General features: G+C 41.7%; 1 long non-coding RNA gene across 3 annotated transcripts in view; it reads left to right on the top strand.

Annotated features, from left to right (window-relative positions):
- LOC114060854 overlaps positions 1-24,156 on the top strand; it is a 51,333-nt gene that overhangs the window by 11,737 nt on the left and 15,440 nt on the right. Inside the window, exon 4 of one of the 3 annotated variants that reach the window (XR_003571991.1) lies at positions 12,570-12,727. The exons of 1 other annotated variant lie outside the window; for it this stretch is intronic. This is a non-coding gene — a long non-coding RNA (uncharacterized LOC114060854). Of the gene's footprint in view, positions 1-4,575; positions 4,587-12,569; positions 12,728-24,156 lie in introns of those variants that run through there. One more of the 3 variants, XR_003571985.1, reaches the window with a different exon arrangement.

Raw genomic sequence — 24,156 nt, 5'->3', positions numbered from 1 at the left:
AGTCTTGGCTTGTGCCTCCTCTGTCTCTAATCTCACATCGAGTCACTGTTGTCTCAGGGAGATGCAGGATCCTCTCCACTAATCCCATGCTCCAATCTCCAGGCCTGTGGTGGGATACTGAAAAAAAAAAAAAAGGGGGAAAAAAAGGGGAAAAAAATCCCCCAAACAAACAAGAACTAAAAAGCTTTCCTAAATGATCTACCAAATTACACATTATTTCACTTGACAAACAAAAACACTCTTGTGGTTCGCAGGACGAATCATGTACATCGTAATTTTGACAGCGAGTTCTGAGGCTGAACTGGCTCTTTAAACAATTTCCCTGTGTATGCAGTGCTGTTCCAGTTCAGTGAGAGCATATGGCAAACACAGAAAGTGCACTTACTGATGCCAGGGCATGACCAAAATCTATAATAATGTTGTTTACTTTCACCAGCTCTGCGAGGAAGAATGTGGCCTCATGCACTGAAACGACCTCAGAAGAGTCACACTTTTGCTTTGTCAATAATTTACTCAAAACACACTTTTTCCCTTAGAAACATAAGGACCCAAGACACTGCAGGAACTGAGTCAAACTCTTCTATAGAGTCTCCCAGTGAAAACTTACGGAAATTCTCTCCATGACGTCGGTGAGAGTAGAGGGAGGCAGGAGACAAGCGTAGCTTTTGGGCACCCTTGGCTTACACTCTTTTTGTTGTTGTCATTTCTGATAAAAATCAGAATATTTCAAAGTCTTTACAGACAGAGCTCTGCCAGCTTCCTTCTCCCAGTAAATTGGCTGTTCCTGAGCACTGCCAGGAAAGAACATATTTCAGCATCTCAGTACTGCGTGGTCTGGCAGGAGAGCACTGGGAGGCTGAAAGGGTTGGCCACTCCTCTGCAAAAGGTTGTAACACCCCGTGCCCAATGGGGTTTTCCTCCACACTTTTGTCAGGCACCAAAGCTGCCCTGATGATGTGGAGCCACAAGACAGTGCTGGCTTTGAAAAGGGGGAGTAAACAAACTCAGCTCGCTGCCTTTGGAAACTCCAGCTCTCACAGAAATAACATCCTTCTTCACAGCCAAACTCAGGGTGTCAACAGGAGAAGAGTCCTCATTTCACTTTGCTTTGGAACATCCTCAGGAAAGGAGAGGGACAGCCTGAAGGGATGGGATCTCCTAAATAAATGTGTTGAGGGAACAAGATTAGAGGAATTTGAGCCACTATTCCTTCAGTAGCTCAGATAAATTTTCGATGGCAGCAATTGCAAAGATTAGTGTTTCAGGAGATGCCATATAAATGGAAATACATAAAGTAGTTTCCCAGTTGCCTGGAAAGCGCCTGGACATAGATTTCAAGCATCAGAGTCTTAAATCTGTGAGGAGGGGAGCTGCACCAACTCCCACTGCAGGCACTGAGAAACAGGACTGTGCATTTGAGGGCACATTGCTTAAAATCAACATTACCTCTGCTGCAGATGTTTGTACAAGGCTGAAGCAGGATAACCTATTGATGGAGTCATAAATATTTATTTATGGAAGAAGAGAACGCCACTAATTTACATTTCCTCCCATTTGAGATTCCTAATTCACAGTGTCCTCTCCCATTTCTTAGTCACCAGAGCTACATAGTGTAGGCACATGTAAAGAACCGATAAAAATTTGAGAAACCAATAAACTCAGTACCCAAGCAGAAACAAGATATTTTTCCAGCAGTTAAAACTCAATTACAGTTAAGTCACATGTTCGCTCCACTCAATAGCTCATAAAATGGGCAATGAACTCACCAGGTTCTCAAGCATTGAACAGATGAGAGAGGGCACCAGGAGATGGAACACCAGAGAGGCTGAAGCCTGTGGGATTTACTGCCTGAGGTTTAATTGTCTCTGGATGGAGGCAGAGCTGTACTGGGCTAAAAAGCCCAGCTGGGGTCTGTCTGGATCTGTGAGGAGCTGAAGTGAGTCTGCAAGAAAACACAGCATCCACAAATATTCAAGAGTCGATTTGCATGTCTGTTTTGATCTAGGAAGAGGTAGATGTTACACGAGCATGGAAAAGTCCCAAGGCAATCCAAGGGTTTAGCCACCAGCAGTTCCACATATAAAACCCCCCCAAACCAAAATTAAGAATTAGCTGAAAATAGACATTTACCAATGTGCTTGAAGCAGAGAAGTTTATAAATCTTTGCAGCTGTTGCACTGCAGGAACAACCCCTTGCAGAAACTTGGGCAGATACCCACGTTTATAACAGGTCAAAGAACAAGATCCCAAAGACCAAAGGAGGAACTGAAAGTTGCTTATTAGGGTCACATTTCCAGGTACCATAAGCAAAAGCCCAGTGAATAGATTTTGCTGGAGGCACTGGAGTGTGGGTGGATGCACATCACACCATTCTTCTCATCTTGGAGCAAACCCAAATGTGGAGATTTCCACTCCCATCCCCCCAAAGTATTGCTCAATGGTTAGTTTTGATTTCTGCATATGATATACTCCTGGCTGGGACAGGGCCACTACTAATAACAAAAATGCAGGCATCAGCATGGATCATGGCCCTTCTCTTCCTTTGTGTTTTTTTTCTTCCTTTCCTTCTTTTTTTTTCTGCACACATAGAATTTAAATCATAAGGTCCCATCATTGCCTGGATGTTCATACTTTTTCTGACATCAGGTTCTCTATTCTTTTTAGTCAGACCTCTACAAATGGTGTGTTTCCATATTATTAGTCTGGTCTTGTACTGTTTCAAGGGTTTGCAGCAAATTTCTAGCAATTCTGAATGTTCATGTTTGAAAGCTAAACATGAACTCGGGTTTAAGATTAGTTCCTTTGAGTCGACCATTTACTCTTTCAACTTGTAATCCAAGTTCCTTCTTTCACCTCTCTGGATGACTCCAAGATGAATTAAGGTTTCTCCTCTGTTAAGAGGAGAATTCCCCAGTCCTACCAGCAAACATATTGTTGAAGAATAGAGGGTGATAAAGGGGGATCTGATTCATCTCTTAACAAAATACATAAGTGAAGAAATAACAGCACTGAAATTACTAGACTTAACAGAAGAAAAGGAAGCAAAGAAATGTTGTTTCATTATCACTATGTGTTCATGCAGATAAACCTACAGTCATATTTAATCTTTCCATAAAGCTCAGGGAAATCATTCCCAATCTCTAGTTTCACATGATTTTGCAGCTTCTTGGTTCCAGCCCTGAGGAGAAGCAGGGGTGCTGAAATACAGAAAGATAGGATATCCTCTCTGTGTATCCTCCCCTTTCCTACTGGAAAGGGGAAATAATGGAAATCTTGTAAGAAGTCCTGTTCTCATGAGACTTCCAGCTTCTTTATTCAGATCAAATGATCCTGGCTGGTTCAGATAAGGTGACTTTGGCTATTTACCCATTGTGAAGTAAATTATCAAAAGTCTTCAGGCTTGTCCATCATTAACAAAGGTTGAAAAATCCACTCTTTCCCATGCTAGGGTTAAGAAAACAGTGTTAAAATCTATTTTGGGACCTAAGAGATGCACAATTCAGTGCCAAAAACATACTTGTAAAAAGATAATAAGTTTCTCCACAGCTTTTCTACTTATCATTTGCTTTGGAAGTTGTAGAAGTTACAGGGAATATTCTTTGGGCATGTCTATTCAGTAAGTCATCCTGAAACCTTTAACAAATGAACATCTTTTCCCTGTGTGATTTTTTTTCTCCTTATATTTCTCATTATATCTATTTAAATTGAACCTGGTGGCATGTTTAGGGTGGTGTTTTGTCTCAGATGGACGGACTGTGCTTCTCTCTACGAAGCCATGAATTCCCAGCCTTGCCAGTGAGGATTCCTATCGCTTGAGGAGGGGTCTGACCTGCCTCTTCAGCTGCACGTTACACCAGGCTGAGCTCCTACACCAAACCTCTTCTTGTGCCTTGTCTTATGGTCTGTCAGAAAAGAGGGACCCCGTGAAGGAGCTGAGCTCCCCCCCAGCACTGCCTACAGCAGAGGCCCATGGAAATACCAGCACAAGATTTGTAGCATCACTTGGTGATTTTTCACTGCTCTGCTGTACCTCTGCACTCAGACACTCTTTGTTTATTGTGTGCCCTTCTAATCCTGGCACTGTCAAAGCCCGCTCCATTAACTCAGCATTATTGTGATTTATTAGCTGTGCATGGCTAACACAGTGTTATGACAGTTGGGATGAGATTAGGTTGCAGGTCAACCTGCTCTGTAGACTGGAACATTTTCAGGTCTCTTTGGAGCTGAGCATGAGCTTTAGACTGAGGAAGTCCCGGAGGAGAAAGAAAGGGAGGTGTGTGGTGCTTCTCCATCCTATGCTCATGACACCTCTGATAAATGGCAAGAGAAACCTACTTCTTAGAAAGCAGAGGTGGAATGAAAAAGGTATTTCATGAAGGTGGAGGCACAGGGCTCCTTCTCTCAAAACAAGAAGCTCCCAGACCGAGAGAAAACACAGTCACACTTTCCAGTCCATGCCTAATTTCAGACATAATTTATGAGGTCAAAACACACTGGTGATCAAAAGTAGGCACTTCTTGCATGTTTCTCATTTTTTTCCACCTCACTGAAAACAGTTGGGGAGAGTTTGGTCAGACTTTTTTTAAAGGCCAGAAATCCCAGCTCCAAGTGTCAGAAGTTTCCCTAAATTAGAACAAGAATACTCTCTGGTTTGCCAACTTCTAAGCGCTTTCTTTTATTTTGCTGAGTAATTATCTCTTTGTTTGTCCAGGGGAATATCTAATAACTCTCTGCTCACGGAAGGGCACTGACCCCTGAATGAACCAAAAATAGCCCAGCAATAATTCCAACAATATGCTTAATAATGGGATTTTAAGGCCCTTTCAGATCCGACGCGTTACATCCCATCACGCTGTGATGAAGCCAAGCGGGACAAGGTGTTGACCATTTCCCAACAGGAAAATAAAGTGTTTGCTGGGTGGGAGGAAGGAGGGCTCATGGTGTTCCCCCATCCCAGACCTGCTGTCGTTCAAGGCTCACATCCAGTAAATTGTTTCAATCCAGTTGCGGTCGGGAGAAATATGCTCCGTATAATTCGCTGCAGCCTCCTGCCTGTGGACTCCACTGTGGAGAGCACGGCCTTAAATGGTTTTTTTTCCCTCTCTTTCTCTTTCTGCTCAACTGAAATAATTCAGAACCACAATGTAAGTTAATGATAAAATCCCTCACTAAACCACTGATAGCTCCATGCTACGGGACAAATAGCCCATGTAGTCTGGAATCCTTTATGCTTCTATAGGGGTTATAATGCATCGAAATTGTTCAATAATTTAACACAGAGATAATTTATTTCATGGCAAAAGCCTGTGTATTAAACCCTTACAAAGTGCAGCAGAGTGTAGCAGGCGAGATGATTAAAATAACTGGGTTCTTTTCCAAGCTCTAAAGCTGAACTTCTGTATAACCAGCACTGGTCATTTGGCTCCTTCCTCCTCTTCCATCTGTCATCTCCATGGTCCTGCTCTGCTTCCTGCCTGTGGAGAATAAGCTCCAACCTTATCCTTAGCCTATATTTTTATTATCACCTAAACAACGTGGCTTTGATCTCAGTAATGATTTCAGATGGCCTTGTAATAATTAATTAAAACTAGCTCGAGTGGTATTTTGACTGCCATATGACCTAAATCCTTCTGCCTAATCTTTGAAATCTACCTGCTTTGGGTATATCCCAAGGCAGAGAGTGCCAAAGATTAACTGTAGACTGCGTGATATTTTGTTCTGTAGATTTAAAAGCGTTTCCCTTAAAGGCAATGCTGGTTCCTTTTTTTTTTTTTTTCTTTTAATGGGTAAGCAGCCTCATTAGTACCAGGTGATTCATTTAAAGTGCAATTACACAGGGAATTCAGCTAATTGATTGGATAACCCTCGATTCATTTGTAAAAACACAATCCCCAAACCTGAAGTGCTTGGACTTAGTGGTAGTCATGTACCGAGAAGTTTTCTTTGAAAGCAAACGTTTAGGTTAATGGGATCCATATGATATAAATTCCTAATAACTTTACCATGGGTGGGCTTATCGAACTGCTTATCATAACACGAGTCGGGCCATTTCAAAGGATCTTTCTTCTGAGACTTTCTGAAGACTTTTCTTTCACCCCAGATCTATAGAAAATTCCACTAACTCTCCATTGAGAAAATATTTGAGCCCCCTCTCAGGCCATGATTCAAAGGGATTCTTTTCCAAATGTGTATTTATTAACCCTTTGCTGGCAGGGCAGCGTGTTTAATAGAGGTGTGTGATTCTGTGAAAGGGAAAGAGCTCTGAGCAGGAGAGTTTGTGATGCTGCTGTTCTCAAGTCTCTTTTATGTATAACCACTCTTCTATGTATAACCATTATTTCTAATTACACAGAGGAAAAATGAGAACAAGCATCCCCTAAAGAAGCATTGGAATATTTAGGAATCAAAGAAGTGAGGCCACCTGTAATTTGAAGGTAAAATTTCCTGTGCAGAACTAAATCATCTTAGAAATGAGCATAGAAGCTGCTGCTACAAGAACTGTAATTCCCTTATTTATTAATAAAAAATTCTAAATTAAAACTATTTGTATCTGCCAGAAAACATGGTACTGGAAACTTAAATCTTCTCTCTTCTTCCTGAATTATATTAATATTGCTTGTATACTTTCCCCCCATATAACTTCTTTTAATGTAGAAAAACACAGAAATAATTTTAAATAGCTAAACATGGCAATGGAGCTTTATATAGATATGTGTGTATGTGCATTTAAAGAGAAATCCAATATCCTGATAATCTCTTGGAAAGAAGAAGCTGCCAGAATCATGGCTGGTATGAAAATTGCCGTGACCTTCACTGAAGATGGCACAATAATTGTATCATTGTACTTCTGGTATTTAATTAAAACAAAAAACTCAGCAGAAGAGGGGGACAACACCATAAAGCATAATCATGTGGACGAGATTCCTGCTGGGATAACTGCATGGACTGAAAAAAGGGAAAACATTACAACTGCTAACTGTAGTCGTGTTTGGCATTGACCTATGGGGACATTAAGTGATCTACAAATATGTGGAAAAGGATGATTAAGAGTAGTTATTTAAGAAGACAAAAATAAAGAGGGAGAGAGAGGCTTAGAATGGTCCAGTGTGAAGGAAAATACAGATTAGGTTTCAAGGAGAACTTCAGAGACAGACCCACTTGCTTGCAAGAGGGTTTCCAGTGGACATACTGCTGTCATCATACATGATAAATAAATCATATTAAACACAAAAACTGTGCAAGATTGTGGCACAATTTAACCCAAAGATCTGTGATTCTTTGAGAATTAAGAAAAAAAAATTGAACACTGCGTTGAGTATAAAATGTGAAATTGAATTTAAAGTCATTGTTCTAAGATAAGTAACCTGTAAAATGCTGTAGAAATCACTGTCATCCTTGTCTGCAATGTTTGGTCATGCCATCAAAGCTTTTATAGTGGGTTTTTTCAAGCCCTTAATCAGGTGCCCTCCACAACCAATGTCTAAAATAGTTCCATTTCACTGCTGGGAATGCAATATTATTGCAAGGAGGTGTATTTGTGACCACTGTATCCCGTTACAGCACGAGGGATAATGGGCTGGCACATTAGGAGCCATACAAGGTGATGAGAGGCCGGTGCAGGAGCCCAGAGAGTTGATGTACTGAGTTTCCAAACATTAACTAATGCAGAAGGGAAGTCAACACTGGAAAATCTTGTTCTTGCCTGTGGTGGGACAGCTGAACACTTCATAACACTATCAATTAATGCACTGCAGACACTGGTCTCCTCAGAGGAGAGTGCCAGGGTGGGAACAACTCAGAGGTGGGCATGTCACAGGAAAAGATTTGGGGCTGCTGGCAGAGAAGTGTGGAAGATGCCTGGAGGTTTCTTGTCAGCACTTTGCCCTGGGCCAGACCAGGTGTGTTGAATCATGGGATGCAAACCCACATGTGGATGTACATGGATGGGAAAACAAAATACCACCAGAGGCTCTGCAGCTGTGTCCTTCACACCAGCATTATGTTTCTTTTCTCTTTCTGGAGGATGAGAAGAACCTATTGAATGTCACTGTCCCAAAGACCAAAACCTTTCAAAAAAAAAAAAAAAAAAAAAGAAGTAGGTATGGATTGCAAAACTCCCAGAGACAGAATTATCTGGGAATTTCGCCTCTAGGAGGCCTCAGAAGTAACCAAAAATGGTTACAGGCTGGGATCTCTCATCGCTGGGCTGTAAGATTATTGTGTTAGAGGCTTAACGGGCTTGAAAAAGCAGCAGTGAAAGAGAGAACAGTGTTTATTGAGCAATAAAAGAAACATTATGTTTCATTGCTCAGCCAAACTGCCCTACAGAAGCAAATCTCCGTGCCTTATAATATGGGATGTAATAAATACTAATACTATAAAGGGGGCAGTTGGAAGCCACCAGAAGGGTCCTATCATGGTGTAATCAAGCCCCCTGTTAAATTAACATCTCATGGCTTTATTGTCTGACGGGAGGGAGTGCCTGGAGGGCTGAACTCTGTGGGGGTTTCACCTCCTGCACGGCTGCACTCTGCTCACCCTCTCCCAGGGACATCTCTCCGAGGCCAAGGGTTAGGTTTCCTCCCAAGGATTAAGCAGTAGGCTCATGTCAACAAGGTGGTCGTGGAGATAGAGGCAGGGCAGGAAGGACTCGTGAGGCCGGTGGAGAAAGATCCAGCTATTTCAAGGCAGCAGATTAATCCTGATAATACCGAGCTGGGCCGTATTTTTTCCCCTTGGTTGGGTCGAGTTCCCTTAGCAACCACAAAGCCTGTCATTAATAAAATTAAAAAAACTCCATCATAATTCCCAACCTCTGTGCCCTTTTCAGAGGCGAAAAGATAAATTGAATATAAAATGAAAGCCTTGCTTTTTGGCCTTTGGAAAAACCTCTTCTCGCTTTTCCACTTTTCCTCCCCATAATTTTGCGTTGCTGACCTTCTTCCAATTGCAACCGGCTCAGGAGTGAAGGCAACATATGGACCTCATTGTCCTGTGGAGTGAGGAGGGCATGGATACCATTCCCACTGACCTTTCCTTACCCAGGCTGGGGTAATTACTGAGGGCATCTGCACAGCCCTACCTGGGCTGGGCTCCAGCAGCTTCATCTTGAACTTTAGTCTGATATTCCAATTATTATCACTAAGAGAGCTGCCTTCCAGGGTTTCTTTGGAATGAAAAAAGGGGCCTTTTTTCCCCCCTAACCGAATTTTTTGGCTAAAATTTGTATTTCTGCTAAGATGATTTAGTTGCTGCATTCTGCAAGGAAGGAAGAAAAACCAAAAGAGGGAAAAATATGGATATATCTGAAGATGCTTCAATTTTCAGAAAGCAAAAGTAATGGAAGAACGGTTGTTAAAAATTGGAAAAGTATTGTGTTTGGGGTTTTTGTCAGTAAACAAGAGCGTTTCTGAGGAAATTTTGGGTTTTCAGTTGCTTACAAAAATCACTGAAGAACCACCACACTATAACCACTTCTTTTTCATTTTCTTCTGGTCATATAACACCAGGTTTCCATTTGCTGGAAATAAATGTGGAAGCCATGGGGTATCCCTGCTCTTTTTATTCACTCAAATAATCCCATTAAAGTCCACAGGAGTTCTTGTATCCAGTGGGCAGGTTCTGACCCCAATTGTTTTAACAGTTCTTTTTGTTCACACCTCATATTCCAGCTAAAAAGTCTTATAGAGCTTGACAGAGGGCTTAAAATCACGAGTCTACCCGACGCTGGAATTAGTGTCACGTGTGTGTCCTGCTCATTTGGCCTAGCTCAGGTAAAAAAGGGGAGAAAATAATACAAGAAATAAAGTGTTGAGGGTAAACAGATGGCTGAAGTTCGGTGAGTCAGGCTGATACCATCATACACTTCCTGAGAAATCAAAATTAACCTGTTTTTTTCACCCTGTGCCTCACTTTTCCCCACCTGTAAACTGGGATTTATCAAACTTCACTTTCTCAAAGAGTTGTGAACATGCAGTCAGTGATAAACTTTGGGTGATCAAATGTAAGAGAGAAAACTGCATTTTTCTTCAAATAAATTAAAAATCAGTCCATTTTATTAAAAGGACTATCCTTTTATCCTGTTACCCAACTACTACTCAGTCTTCCCTTTGCAATCACAAATGCTGAAAATGAAAGAAGTGACTAATTTAAAGTGAGTGAGCTCTGTGCACACCCACACAGTCCTAAGCATCTCTTCAAATGATGTTTGATACCAAATCATGAACAGATTGATGAAATATTTTAATTTTAATGAATTTTTTTTCAGAGCATCTCAAAGCTTTTTCTTCATTACAACTTACCCCACTTGCAGAAAGATTTTTACCTTTTCCAGGTTGAATGTAAAAAGCAAAATAAATAAAACCTTTTTTAAAAATACAAAAAGCCTTTTAAAAAATGCAATTTAATTATTTCACAGAATCAGAGAATGGCTTGGGTTGAAATCTGTGTAATTTATTTATATGATTTCTTTATTTATATGATGCCAGCAGTATATACAAGGAAAGGTATTCCATTCCAACAACCTTCTTCCTTGTGTCTTAAACCTTATAGTAGCCAACCTAATGGTATTTCAGCTTTCAGAGAAACAAAAGTCCCCTCTAAATTCAGACTAAACATGAGAAATCGTATCCAGAATTTTTTTTTTTTTTTAGAAAGTTATGTGGGAAGATATAAAACCAGCGGGTTGAAATGGAATGACTCTTTCAACTCGAGTTTATTGTGTTTACAGAATTACTCAAGTTCTGAGAAAACTAATAACCATCGCAAATCTCACCAACATCCCCTACTTTAGGGCTTGAGTTTTTTATGTTTTCTGCTGGTTTAAAGCCCAGCAAAAAAGAAGGTTCTTGATAGGACAAGCTCTAAAACTAGTCTGGCACATAGAGATCTATAACCTCACTCTTGGGTATCCAAAGTCTCCTCTGCAACTTTAGCAACAAATTCCCTCCACCCCCTACAACCCCTCCTACATCCCATAATAGCCTCCATGTCTCCAAAGCAGGGCTTCACATCTGTAACATATTATGTGCATAATTTGCCCTTAATTACCAACCACATTGATTAAACCATTGCACAACAATTAAACTTAATTAAGGGTTTTTTTTTACAGTGCCTTCACTATTTAACTGAGTGTCTTATCAGCTCTAATCGAGGTGATCGCTGGAGATGTTGAGCCCGAGGTGTGAGCACGATTTCTTTCCAATTTCAGGTGAAGGCAGAACTGGGGATTAACAAATGTGTGTCAGTCTGTGACCCAGCATGAGCCACTTTGCATTCCCAATTGTTTCCATGTGGATGTCAGCAAATGTTCATCTCAAGCCTATAAATAGATGACCAGGCTGCCCCCACCATGAAATTAGACAAGTTCTGTAGCACTTACCGGGAATGGGGTTTCAGTGGTTATTAAGAGTTAAGCTGTGAAATTCAAAGGGCATATTGAGTTTTTCAGTAACAATTTAAAAGATATTCTTCTCCACAAGCTGCTATAAAAAAATTGTTAGAATTTCAAAAACTTTGGCTAATTATGGAATTGAAGAATCTTAATGGGGTGTGCAAATACTGACAACCTGATAGTTACATTTAAGGAGTTAATTTTTTTCCTCTATTGTTGCAGTTCATGGATTTGCCTGTTTATGAATTTAAGGGGGTTGATTCTTTTTCTCTAGAGAAAGCAACAACAAAATATTGGATACCCTGAAAGTGTGGTTCCTAGTGAAGATCCTGTGGGTAGAGCCCGTAGCTAATCTTTGCTTGAATTAGCAAAATTAAATATCACTTTAGAGAAGTCTAATCTTACTGGGGCTCAGTTTGGGGGAAAGAATTGTAAATGAAAGGAAAAGATGAAATAGATTCTTTAACTGGTAGGTTACTTTCTGATGAAAGAAAACAAGTTAAAAAGTGATTCATGTTCACTGCTGTATTTCAGTGTTGTTAATGAGATGTTTGTAACTGAAATCTCCCAAATTCACTGAGTATTTGAATTTCTCTCTGCTCCTCTGAAAAATGTATTCCTCACAATTATACACTTAGTCAATTCATATCCAGACTTCTATATCTTTATTTGACATTCCATCTATTTTCCTAAGAAGTGAGAACTTTTTAATATTTAAATCACATACTGATACTGAAAAAAACCTCATCTGTAAGCCTGAATAATGCAATGAGATAAATATAAGATGACATATATATGTTATATATATATAATGATGCATCAGTGGCACAAGCTGTACTCCCAATTTTTTCAGGAGGGAGTATTTAATTCTTTCTTCTGTAAAATGTCTTCAGCAATATTTCTGTTTGGGGGGGTTAAGCAGTAAGTTAGTTCTGCTACAAGTGGTAGGTTTCATAAATGCAGATAAAGAATTTCTGATTTTTCGGTAGCATATAACCAATTATTTAAAAAATCTGCTTCTTTGGCAGAGAAAGTCACTGAAGTATTTCAGTCACCATCAGATCCACCAGTGATTGGAGTCTGTTGAACAAATTCACAGGACAATGCTTTTGGCAGATTTTTACAACTTGTCTTTTAGTAAATGATTTGACTAAGATGATATTCATCTCTTTCCCAGCTGATAGTATTGCTTTGGGAATTTGCCCATCCATTCCAGAGGAGAAAAGATTCCTGTGAACTCTTTCAAATAATCATTTTGAGCAAGAAATATTTTCCTTCGAGTCACCCAACCCAGTGAATGTGGAAACTGCAAGGAAAGCCACACTGGGCAAAGTTCACTGTTCATACAGAGTGCCTCAAGTCAATAAAATTTATTTTATTTTTGCCTTTTTTACTTTCTTATTGCCTTTTTTGTTGTCTTTAATGAGTCAGAAACAATAAAAATAACAGCATGATTTATCTGCAAATGTGCCCTGGGTACTTCAGCAAAGTGGGGAAAGCCAAACTTTCCCCTTCAATACCCACCCAGGGCATCTCTTGGCAGGCTCCACCTTAAGAGATTAGCCCTGGGGTGGGGACAGACATCTATTTTTAACCAGCAGGAGAGTTCAAGCCCCTGCCACGGTTAACACAGAGCCTCCTCCCGGTGTTCCCAGTGATTCCTCTGGGCGAGCGTGAAATGCCATAAAGCACTGCAGTGATGCCTTTATGAATGGTCTGTTTGTCTCTCTCTCCCCTGGTAGACCATTTTTTTTTTTTAATTATTTTTTTTCCCCTTCCTTTTTCACCCCACACTTGCCCAGTGGCCCAAAGCAGTTTAGCAGATATGGCAGCTCCCATGAATTATGAAAACGGGAATGTGACTCCACTGACTTGTGCCCCACGTGCCGACGCTTTGTCGGGTTGTTGTTTTTATTCACTGCAAAATTTCTTCTTTGTGAGAAGGCAGAGGACAAGGAACTGCTTTTATTCCTGGAGACATGGCTCTGGGCACCTTGCAGGAAAAATAATTGGTCATATTTAAACACGCATTGCCCAATATTACCCAAATCCAAAAGCTTTCTCCGTCACCAGCGGCTCCAATACCGCAGTCGAAGTCTGGATCCAGGGATAATTTCTGCAGGTGGAATTCATCTCTGAAATAAATCCCTATCTGGGAGGCAACCAGGATCAGTTTGTTTGAGTTCTCTCCTTCATGCCACCCTCCAAAAGGACAAAAATTGATCTTTTGTGCACTCTGGGAGAGAGGAGCTTAAAAAATGTTGGAGGTTTGTTTAATTAGGTGGCCTGGCAGTTCATTTCAGAAGGATTGCTGGCAAATCACCCAACCTGCTTCCAGGGCTGAGGTTAAAATCTGTTTCCACATTTTCTTGGGGGGGGGGGGGGGGGGGAAGGAGGGAAAAAAAGGTTATCCTTCACCCCTTCCAGCAAGCCAGGAAAGCTTGAAGCTGAAATGGTGGCTTAGTGCCCAGACAGAGAGGAACTGAAATAAATATGAGCAGGGTTAAGAATTTTCTTTATTGAGAGCACCTGCTCCAATTTTATATGTAGTGTTGCTAAAAATTCCTTCATTACAGTGGGCTTAGCTCTGTGGGAGTTCGGGGAAGCCTTTGGTGCACAGAAACCCAAACGAGTCCTTTGGATTTCTCCATGGAAAGGTTTTTCTCTTCCAAAGGAATTCGATGTGTCCGAAGGTAAGGCAGTGCTGGAGCTCCAGGTGATGCTCCCAAGGGCAGCTGCAGGTGTCATGTAACTCTTCCTTGCTGGGGGGGAGTTACGGGGCAGGGACGTGAATAAATGAATTTGGCAAATCCTCTTTTCTTGTGAATTTTCACTCAAAATGGCAATTTCTGCTGCTTTTTTGCAGGTAGCCTCACACTTCCTGGCTATATCAGGCACACCCGAAGGTCAGCAGCCTCTGTACCTCTCAATCACCTTCTCAATAAGAGTTTTCCAGAGGAGCTGCATTCTGAGCTTAGTTTGTGATGCACCAAAGTTCAACATTTTGTGCTCGCCTTGATGGGAGAAAGACAAAAGCAAGGCAAGGTTTCAGAAACCTGTTCTTGTTCATCAGGCTGGTGTAGCTGGAAAAGACATACTCCTGGCCAGATCTCGAGGGCTTAATCAAGAAATTTCAAGCTAATTTCTCAGGAAAATTAATAATTTCAGTTTAAATTTAATAAAGTTAATCTATTAAACTGAGAGTTTGACTGAAACAACACCATTCTTTTGGCTTTTGTCTGAGGCTAAAACAGTTTAGGGACTAATCCTTTAAACTGTATTATTTTTGGAGTTGAGGTTGATTATTCACAGACCACTCAAACCTTCTAGTACTGCTGTCAGAGACCAGAGCTCCAGAGGCCTTTTGCTGTAGTTGTGATGATCTGAGGACACATAGCTTGTCTAAGGAAAGGAGCAGCCTCTCTTACAAACCCCCTTTCAGCTCAGATCTGTATTTTCACACAGCCTCATGACAAAAGAAGTGATCTTGGACATTGGCAGCTTAATCTCAATGTTGACAATGTGTTTCTCAGTAGCCCTGGCTAAATTTCTTGCTGTACTGCACCTTGCTTTTCCCAAACAGCTGACACCTCCTTTGTTAATGATCTGAAAATAATATTCACAATAAAACTTTTCAACTAGGTCAAAGCCTTCAGATGACAGAAGTGTTTTAGGAAGCGCTGTTTGAGTGCTAATAAAAACAATTATACATTAGGAAAGAGCAGCATGCTGGAGATGGACAGCAGATTCAATGGAAGTGCCATGATCTGCACAAAATACCTCCCCAGCTGCAGAGAGATTCATTTTGTACTTGGCTGGTGCCTCCTAAAGGGGTTTCACAGTTTGACCACCCCAATGAGCTGTCACAAGGCAATTAAACAGTTCATAATCCTGGCATGGCTGAGGGGGGATGCTGCAGTGGAGATGGCAAAGCTGGCTCTGTATGTGCTGAGAAGTGGAAGAGAAAGTTTGGACAGAGACTATTTACAAGGGCCTGGAATAACAGGACAAGGGGAAATGGCTTGAAACTGTAAGAGTTCTGATTTTGATTGGATATGCAGGAAAAATCCTTTCCTGTGAGGGTGGTGAGGCCCTGGTACGGGTTGCCCAGAGAAGTTGTGGCTGCCCCATCCCTGGAAGTGTCCAAGGCCAGGCTGGTTGGGGCTTGGAGAAACCTGGTCTAGTGGAAGGTGTCCCTGCCCATGGCAGGGGCTGGATAAGATAAGCTGTAAGACCCCTTCCAACCCAAACCATTCCATAAATCTAGTAGGAGCATGGATTCAGTGATGTCACCACAGTGCAAGGCCATGGTGAGCCAGAGAGAAGTGACCAGCATCAGTAAAAGAAAGAGATGAAAATGTTCACCAGCATTTCAGCTGATGGGTGTTCATTTAATCCTGGGCGTGACTTTGGCTAACTGGGAATTAAATCCAGTAAAAAACTGACACTGGGAACTGGTCTCTTCTCTTGTGAATAGTAGTATTTTCAGGGAGATGGCCCTGACAATAACTTTTATCTGAAGATTGTTTCTCTCAGTTCCCCTCTGTGCTGGAATAGCACTGCCCCAGTGTTATTAGGCACCATCTGTTAAATGCCACATTTTTTTCCAGGCCCTGCAATGGCAGCTTTTGTTCACTAACACAGCAAAAGACAGTTTTCTGTCTTTTTTTTAATGTCAGGTGTAAGAAGCCACAGTCATACCCCACAAAGCACTGATCCAGTATAAGCTGGGAAATGAGACAGGAATGCTGCAGTGAATCCCCACCTGACCCACAGCCAGGATCTATGGCTCAAAGGCATCTGCAGCTTGGAGACCTATTGGGAGCCACCAGGGAGCTGCCACCCTGGCATGTGGGAAACTACTTCCATGGCTGAGGATGGGCACGAAAATGGGTGGAAAACAAGCGCATGAAGCTCCTGCATCAGCTGCTTCACTGAGATGTTTCCCCAAAAGCTGGCATAGCCTAAGCCTAGGAACTGGCAGGACTTCTTGCTTCACTGGGAGAGGAGTAACATTCTTGAACTTACAGAAATTACACTATTTTACTAGGGGATAAATCTAATCAGATTGTATCCAAATGGCCTATCTATAAATTTTAGCCCCAGATGTATCTCATTTTCTTAATACCTAAGCTGCTTAGAAGCTTTAGAGTATTTATTTTCCTTTCACCCCTGCAATGCAGAGATACACTGTCCCTATTTTACAGCTAGGGAAGTTACTCACAGGGAGACTTAAGTGCCTGTATTCACAGCAGTCAGTGAGTAGAACGGAATTCAGCATGGCTGGAAAACCCACCTGAGAAGCTGGGTAAATACTTGGGCAAGCAGCTCAGTGTTAATGCCAGGACTGCCCACGCTAATTCATTGAAAACAGATTTAAGTGCACCCACTTGCACTCCCTGCAGGGTAGAAATGGTTTGAGTGAATCAGTCCTGGGAGCTCATCTGTGTCCTCGAGGTTGGTGGTGGCTGGAGCCTCCTCCTGCCTGCTCCCTGCTCCATGGGCAGGGGCTCTCCTACCAGGAACACTGAGTTATGTATGCCATGGGAGCTGGATTTGAGGGGGAGGAACTAAAGAGAACTGAAATCTCTGTTTTTTTGCATTCTTACCTCTTTTTCACCCTGTAGCTGTGTAAGAGGCATCCACCAGTCCAGACCAAGTTATCAACCCCCCTGTCCCCTCCTGTCTCCCAATCAATCACTCCAGCTCAGTGAATTCCCTGCTTTTTTTTTTTTCAGAGACTTGAACAGAACCTTTGAGAGAAGCAAGGACACAATGATAAATCAGAGCAGCAACATGTGCACGAGCGTGGCACCACAGCAGACACCATTCCTTGAGTCCCAAGTCATAATTAACTCCCTGAAGGACAGAAACCTGACAGGAAATCCAAAATCTCTTTGCAATCCACTAAATATTACAGGAATGAATGGCTGGCACGGGAGAAGGAATGTTGGCTGGAAGTGAAGCTTTTTGGTTTGAGCTTTTCCTGGGCTGTGTTTACTTAGCATACAGCTCAGAGGCACTTGCTGTTTCACATCTAGGAATGGAAGTCACAGACAGCATTGCACTGGGAGATGGAAGGGTGGCAGCTCAATCTGCTGAGACCTGGAGCTAATTCTGCACCTGCACAGGGCCTGGGGTGGTGTTTAAAACATCTGAAGGGTTTAGCTGAGGGTTTATGTTGAACAGTTCAAAACGTGGCTGCCCTGTGGGTCTTTGTACTCAGACCGTGAAGTCTGAGGTGTGATTCCTTCTGGCTTTTTCATTTTTGCTGGATGAAATGGAAAGAAAACACTAAAAATGTATCTTTTCTCCTGTCAAACAAAAAAAAACTCTCTGCACTTCAGATTCAGTTTCCCTCCCGGACAGGATGAGAGGATGTCACGTAACCACTACCAGAAGATGTTCGAATGTGACACAGCGAGGGTCTCAAATGAAAAAATACAGAACATAAATTATTAGTCTCAGTGAAATGATGCTGCTTCCCACCAGCTGCACATTGACCCCTTCCCCAAGAGCTCTGGCTTTGCCAAGCATCAAACTGCAGCCTTTCCTTGTCTTGGGGGTGACAATTCCCATCCCTTCCACCCTTATGAGCCATCCTTGGATGTGTTTGAGAGCATCACCCTCGGCCAGCTCAGCTCTGCTGCTCCATGGCCAGGCAGGACCAGGCACCCTGTGACCCTTCCAACAGCCAATGTCTGCTCCATCCCAAAGCACCAGACCTGGAATAGCAGAGGGCTCGATTTTATGAGGCATTACCAAGCCCTCGGTGTTCAAACACAGGTGATGAGTTTCCAATCAGATAAGGGATGGTAATTCCAGATGACCCTGCCATCAGTTGCAGGAATTGCCATGCGGGGAATGTCGGGATTAGGTTTCACTCAGAGCCTGGACACATTTATAACGTTTCAGTAAATGAACAGGGAGTACTGTGACCCAGCTGGGAAATTTATGGCCTTGGTTGTGGCTCTGACAGGACTTTGGAGTGAGATATCATGGGCTTTGGGGGTGGAGGCTCATCTTAGACTTAAATTGGGGTGGGGGTAGGGGTGAGAAGCAGAGATAAAGCAGCTGTTGAAAAGCTTAAGCTGTGTGTCTCTGGCTAAAAGCAGTTTGAGAACATGCTCACCGAGGTGTCAACCCACTACGAAGTGCCCAGTAATAGAAAAATATTCCAACTGGACCCTGAAGGAAGGATTGAGTCCTGTGTTTGGGGGGTCTGAGCACTCACTCGTAAAATGTGCAGATTTTGTAGAAGGAGGAAGAGGAGGAACAGTTCCATGGGAGGGAAGGTCATTCCTGACAATGTGCAGCCACCACAAGGCTCGAGTTGCCACACAGGGACCTTTCACTTCACGGCCTGCGGTCACTCAACTGATTTTCTGCCAGGGCTGGAAGGGAGAGGGGATTTATTGCACCTTTTGGATTTTCAACAGCATCTGTTACATGGCCTAAAACGAGCTCTTCAAGAAGTGAAAGCTAATCTTCGCCTAAGCTGCGATGATATGCTGTGACCTTCCTGACTGATACTTAGTCAAACTTTCCTTAGAAGCAGAGGGTGAAAAGCAGGGTTTAAAGATTTACTGGGACGTTTACAAGTGTGATAACATTTTTCAGCCTGTTTTGTTTTATGATAAATCATTTTTTATTGCCCCAGAAAAACCTGGGAGATGGTGACCAGAAGTTGAGTATTTTTGGCTTTGTCATTGGAAAATCAGACCCAACGTGTTTCAGCTATGAATGGAAGGAAATTTAAAGCACAGAACAATCTGAGGTAACCAGTCAAAACACTTGCTGTGGCTGTCCAAAGAAAACCCCCAAAAATGCCTAGAAACAAACAAAATCTGTATTTTGTAGGCCACTGAGAAGGTCTTTATTTTTTTTTTCCCTTTTGATATCGAAGAATGATTTTGAATTTTTTCCAAAGAAAGTAGTGAGGTCAAAAAAATGGAGGGGGGGGTTGCATTAAAAATATGAATGTTTGGAGAAAAGCCAAGTGGTCATGATTTGTTTTATTTGAAAAATTTCAACCAGCTGTACCTATGAAACTGGAAACCAGGTAAAAATTGCCCCGATCTTGGCTTTTTTTTTTTTTTTTTTTTTTTAATCTGAAAAGTCAACCAAGGTTCAGAATGATTTTTGAGCTTCCAACCAACTGTCCTGGGCTTGCTGGAAACTGGATCTGGAAAACAGAATTTGTAGGAAATCATATGGGCTCAGCTGAGTTTCACTTTCATTTTTGCACACAAATCCAAGTTATGTGGCATTTCTTTTTTTGACATGTTTGGGAATCATAGCTTACTCTGAATACTCACCAGCAAATCAACCCGACTCCTGATGTTATATTTGTAAATAAACAGTGTTAGCTATTTTCTAAAAGAATTATCTCTTTTTAAATTCTTCTAAGTTTACCAGCTGAAGAAAAACTGATCAATATATCTCAGTGAACAGTAGTTCTCTGTTGAAAGCCAGTATAGCTTGAGCTGCTTTCAAGTATAGAGTAAGAGTTTTGTCAACCAGAAAACATCTTGGAAATGACCTTTTTCTGCTCCATATTAGCACCATCTCTAGTGGTTAATTCCTGATCCATGAGCAGGATTCATAAACATTAAGCAATGTGAATTAGATACAAAAAAATAGCTGAATAATAAAATGAAAACCACTTTCAGTCTCAATTCAGCTGCAGATTTGTGCAAGTCTTTTTTCAGTGCCCACAGTCTTGCAATTATAATTTAGTAGTGAGCTACCAAAGCCTGTTTGACTTCAGGACCCCTTGTTGGATAGTTCACCTGCAGCAGGAAAAACGGGTTGATGTTCTGGATATGGAACAAACCAAAATCAAAGGCACCAAGTTTGTTTTTTCAGGGCAATCTACACCTATGCAGTAGCTTCCCTGGAATCTGAGCCATCTCATCCAGCACAGAACACTGAATCCCTGCCAGGAATGATAAACATATCCCATTTTTCTTTCCTTATCTGTTTGCATTTTGCTAATATCTCCCCTCAAGCCCTTCCTCTTGCTTCCAGTGGTTATTATCAGCAGCCAGCAAAGAAATCCTTCCCAAGCAACATGTCTGGAGCTATGGTGTGGGAAATTTTCTCACCCTATGTGCTCTCCATGTGCATAAGATGGGATTTACACCAGTGGTGATACAGGGATTGGTTATGGAAGTTTAATTAAGATCAGTCACATAATAGGTAAAATATAGGGATGGAGGATGACACAACTTCTCAAAGCTGTGACTACGTGAGTCACCAAAATATATTGACACAGAAATTATGGAAAACATTCCTTTGGCTTGCTGAGAGGAGGTTTAACATTGGTTGAAAGCCTCATGCTAGTGTTTGTTGCAATCTTGATGTTCATGGCTAAAGAGTAAAAACAAAAAATCAAGAGGGATAAACTATTAATTTTGAGATCCAAATGAGTTTATTTGGTATTTTTTTATTACATTATGTGTGTGCCATAAAAAAGTGAATGTATGCTTTTGTATTTCTAAGCAAATTGGAAAGCTCTTGGGTAATGTATAGAAGTAAATTTGAATGAGTAAAGCTTTTTTACTTGATTGCCTATATTTCATATTCGGCGTGGAGGGAGGGAACTTGCCATCAGTACTTCTTTATTCAGTATTTAATGAATTTGATGAATGCAGCCTGGAAGGCAGAGCAGTTTTGAGTATGATAGGTTCCCAAGCTTAAGGCAAGCTACGGAGTACATACATCATTAATAGCAATATATATGAATTAATATAAATTTTTAATGTTGGAGATGCCACGGTGCTCAGGTGGGAATAAGACCATTTTAAAATAGTGCACTCCAGACAGAAACCCAGCTCAATAATGTTTGCTACAAACGTGGGAGTTGCTGAGGGAGAAGCCAATATTGCATTCCTCAGGTCTAGGGCAGAAAAAGTGGAGGAGTTAAGATGAAGTACAGATTTTCTCCTAATCAAATCCAGAAGACGTGCTGTAAACCTTATTCTAGGAGATCCGCTAAGTCTGCAGCACGAACATGACAGGCAGGCAAAATTGTGGATTTGATCATTTAAAAACCTGTGGATTCCTGGGGTTTTGGCCACGTTAAAGGCTCTGAGAAAAGACACGCTGAAAATTGCTGAGGGGTGTTACCAAACCCGGTTGCCAAAGGCTTAGTCTGCCTGGGTAATACAGAGAGCAGCTGGTTGAGCTAAACTCCCAGTTAATTACCTCTTCATTTCTGCAATCACTCCACGGTTTGTTTAGGGCAAGGTGGACTGGAGGGTTTCGGTGCTCAAATCATTCAATTTATTCATTTGCTGCAGAGAAATAAAAGTTGGGAAATAAAGACCTCATTATTGTACGTGTTTTTCCATTTAATTCGTTACGGGGCGCATTACAAAATGGCTTTGTAATTTGGGTAATCACGCACAAATGGTGGCCTTTGCTGCAGCATATTCAGATCAAACACTGGTTTGGCTGGAGCTGGCAGGCAGTGCTGGGCAAGCCCAGCTCATGGAGGGTGGAGAGGTGATTGACTAAATGCCCCCATAAATCTTACAGAGCCAGATCCTGATGTCTTCTCACACTCTGCAATGCCCAGGATATGAAAGGCACTTTTTCGCAGAAGTCTCATGGAGCGCGGGGATCAAAGCTCTCTATATATGATTTATCCAAGGAGGAAAATGCAGATATGGCACATCTTCCTGCCATTTAATGGGATCGCTGCAGAACTGTTTCCTACAGCAAAGAGTTTCAAGTCCTTTGCCCTAACTACTTTATTTAAATACTCCATTGTAGGTTTCAGGATAACAGCTGAGTGTGACAGTCAATCCCAGCTTCCAGTGCTTAGAATAATCCCTGTAGACGATCCTAAATAATAAGAGTTACTTTCCTTGACATTTTTTAAAATAGAATTCCAAGTTACAATCTCCTACAGTGGCAGCCTTCTTCTAACTCTGCAGCACATCTAAAATCAGCATTTAAGAAATGTTTAAGTTGTAAAGGCAAGCTCTGAGAAGATTAGGAAGTGCTTGGATCCAGAACACCCGAGCAACCTTGAATTGTCCCCATTCTATAAAGCCTTTAGATATCTGATTGCTACAAGTTCATGCCCCTTCCAACTACTGTGAAAAAAGAGGCGAGACCTGCAAAAACTAGTCCATTTGAGGCACAGCCTGGATTCATTCCCACTGTACTTTCCATCCAAGGCTTTGAATGAAGTAGGGGGTTGAATGGAAAGAAACACAGCGTGATCATGTAATTAACATTTTCTTGTGTGGAACCACAGCAGCCCCTGGCAACAGGGGAGAGCAGATGGAAGAGGGTTCTCACTCCCACTTCGACAATATTGTGTGAAATTAGCCCACCCTTCCCTCAGAAAAGGTCTTGAAAGTTTGATATTAATATGTTTTGACTTAGTGATGAGGAGTTGTGATGGAAGACTGCAGAGTCACTTGAAAATCTGATATTCCACTGAGAACCTCTTCTAGTCTACACTGAGAGTTAGAGACCAAATGTAATATCTGTTCTGAGATTCAGACCCACTTGTCCAAATCATCAGATGCTCCTCCAGCCCTTGCTTTGGCATCCCCTATTTTAGCTTTAAGTTTAAAACCAACTAGAGAACATTCCCCCCCCCCCCCAAAAAAATCCCTTTTCTTTGTTCTGTTTGGTTCTAAACAACCTCTTATGCTGATTGTGGTGAGTGGAGCTCTTCATGAGCCTTTCCAGTGCTGGATCTGACATCTGTTTTCTGAGGGACTTACTGGAATAGTCTGCCCCATGAGTGATCCAGCTGGCAGAGCATTCGTAGGTGTTGGATTATCATGCAACAGGGAGGAAAGACATACTTGTGGGTATGTCAGAAAATGCCATTTAGTGTGAAGTGTTCCAATGTCACTTTATTAGGAAAGCAAGCAGGTCAAGTAAGAAAGATGTCTATTTTACATTTTTTCTGTGTTCTCTATAATCCTCCTTCCTAACTCCTCAAAGAAGACAAAAATACGAAAAAAATACAGTAAGATGCTTTTCATGTTGCATCTTACTATAATCCCTTATTCCAGGCCAGTGCTGTGGAAGAAATGACCAAACTTTATTCGCTTTCTCTTGTGAAATTTTTTAAAAAGCGTGTTTCCAGCTGACTTTCCTACTGCTGTACTCGCTTTGCCTGGAATGGTTTTGGCTTTCACAGCCTGGGTAGGCTCAACATGGCCATGAGGGATTTGGAAGACCTCACAGGGACGACCTCCTACAATCAGTGGTGAATGCTGTCCCTTCAGTCAAAAAATAGCTTTTTAGCTTCGAGGACGTATTGCCTCGGCATCCCAGGAGAGGGATCTGCTCCTGGAAGGGTCTGCTTTCCTTGAGTGCTCTCAAGACTTTGACCACTCTTTCGCCAAAAGGCTTCATGGGAGAACTGTGCCTGTTCACTCCAATATCCTCTTGACATCTGAGGGTCTTTCCATACAGAATAGGGACAGTTCTTTCCAAATCTGGATGTTCTTTATGGAGAAAGTTCTACTCATTTCCCTTTATTAAGAAATTATATATATATATATATATATATTTTATTTTTTTTAAAGTGCCTTGTTTAAGCCATCCACAGCTTCAAATGTCAGAACTCCAACTGGAGCACAGCTCAGAGGCCTCTGGTTTTACTATATTGTTCCAGTGAAAAACCCAGCCCATGAAGTGGGTTGATTAGCTTCCAGTTGATTAAAGATGTTCTCCAGAAGAACAGCCTAATTTGGAGTTGACAAAGGCATGGAAACTACGTCTGCTTC

Source organism: Empidonax traillii, unplaced genomic scaffold (assembly GCF_003031625.1).
Source record: "Empidonax traillii isolate 1590-97213 ecotype Southwest subspecies unplaced genomic scaffold, ASM303162v1 scaffold13:size3042203, whole genome shotgun sequence".
Lineage (NCBI taxonomy): Eukaryota > Metazoa > Chordata > Aves > Passeriformes > Tyrannidae > Empidonax > Empidonax traillii.
This window is presented reverse-complemented; position numbering and strand designations above follow the sequence as displayed.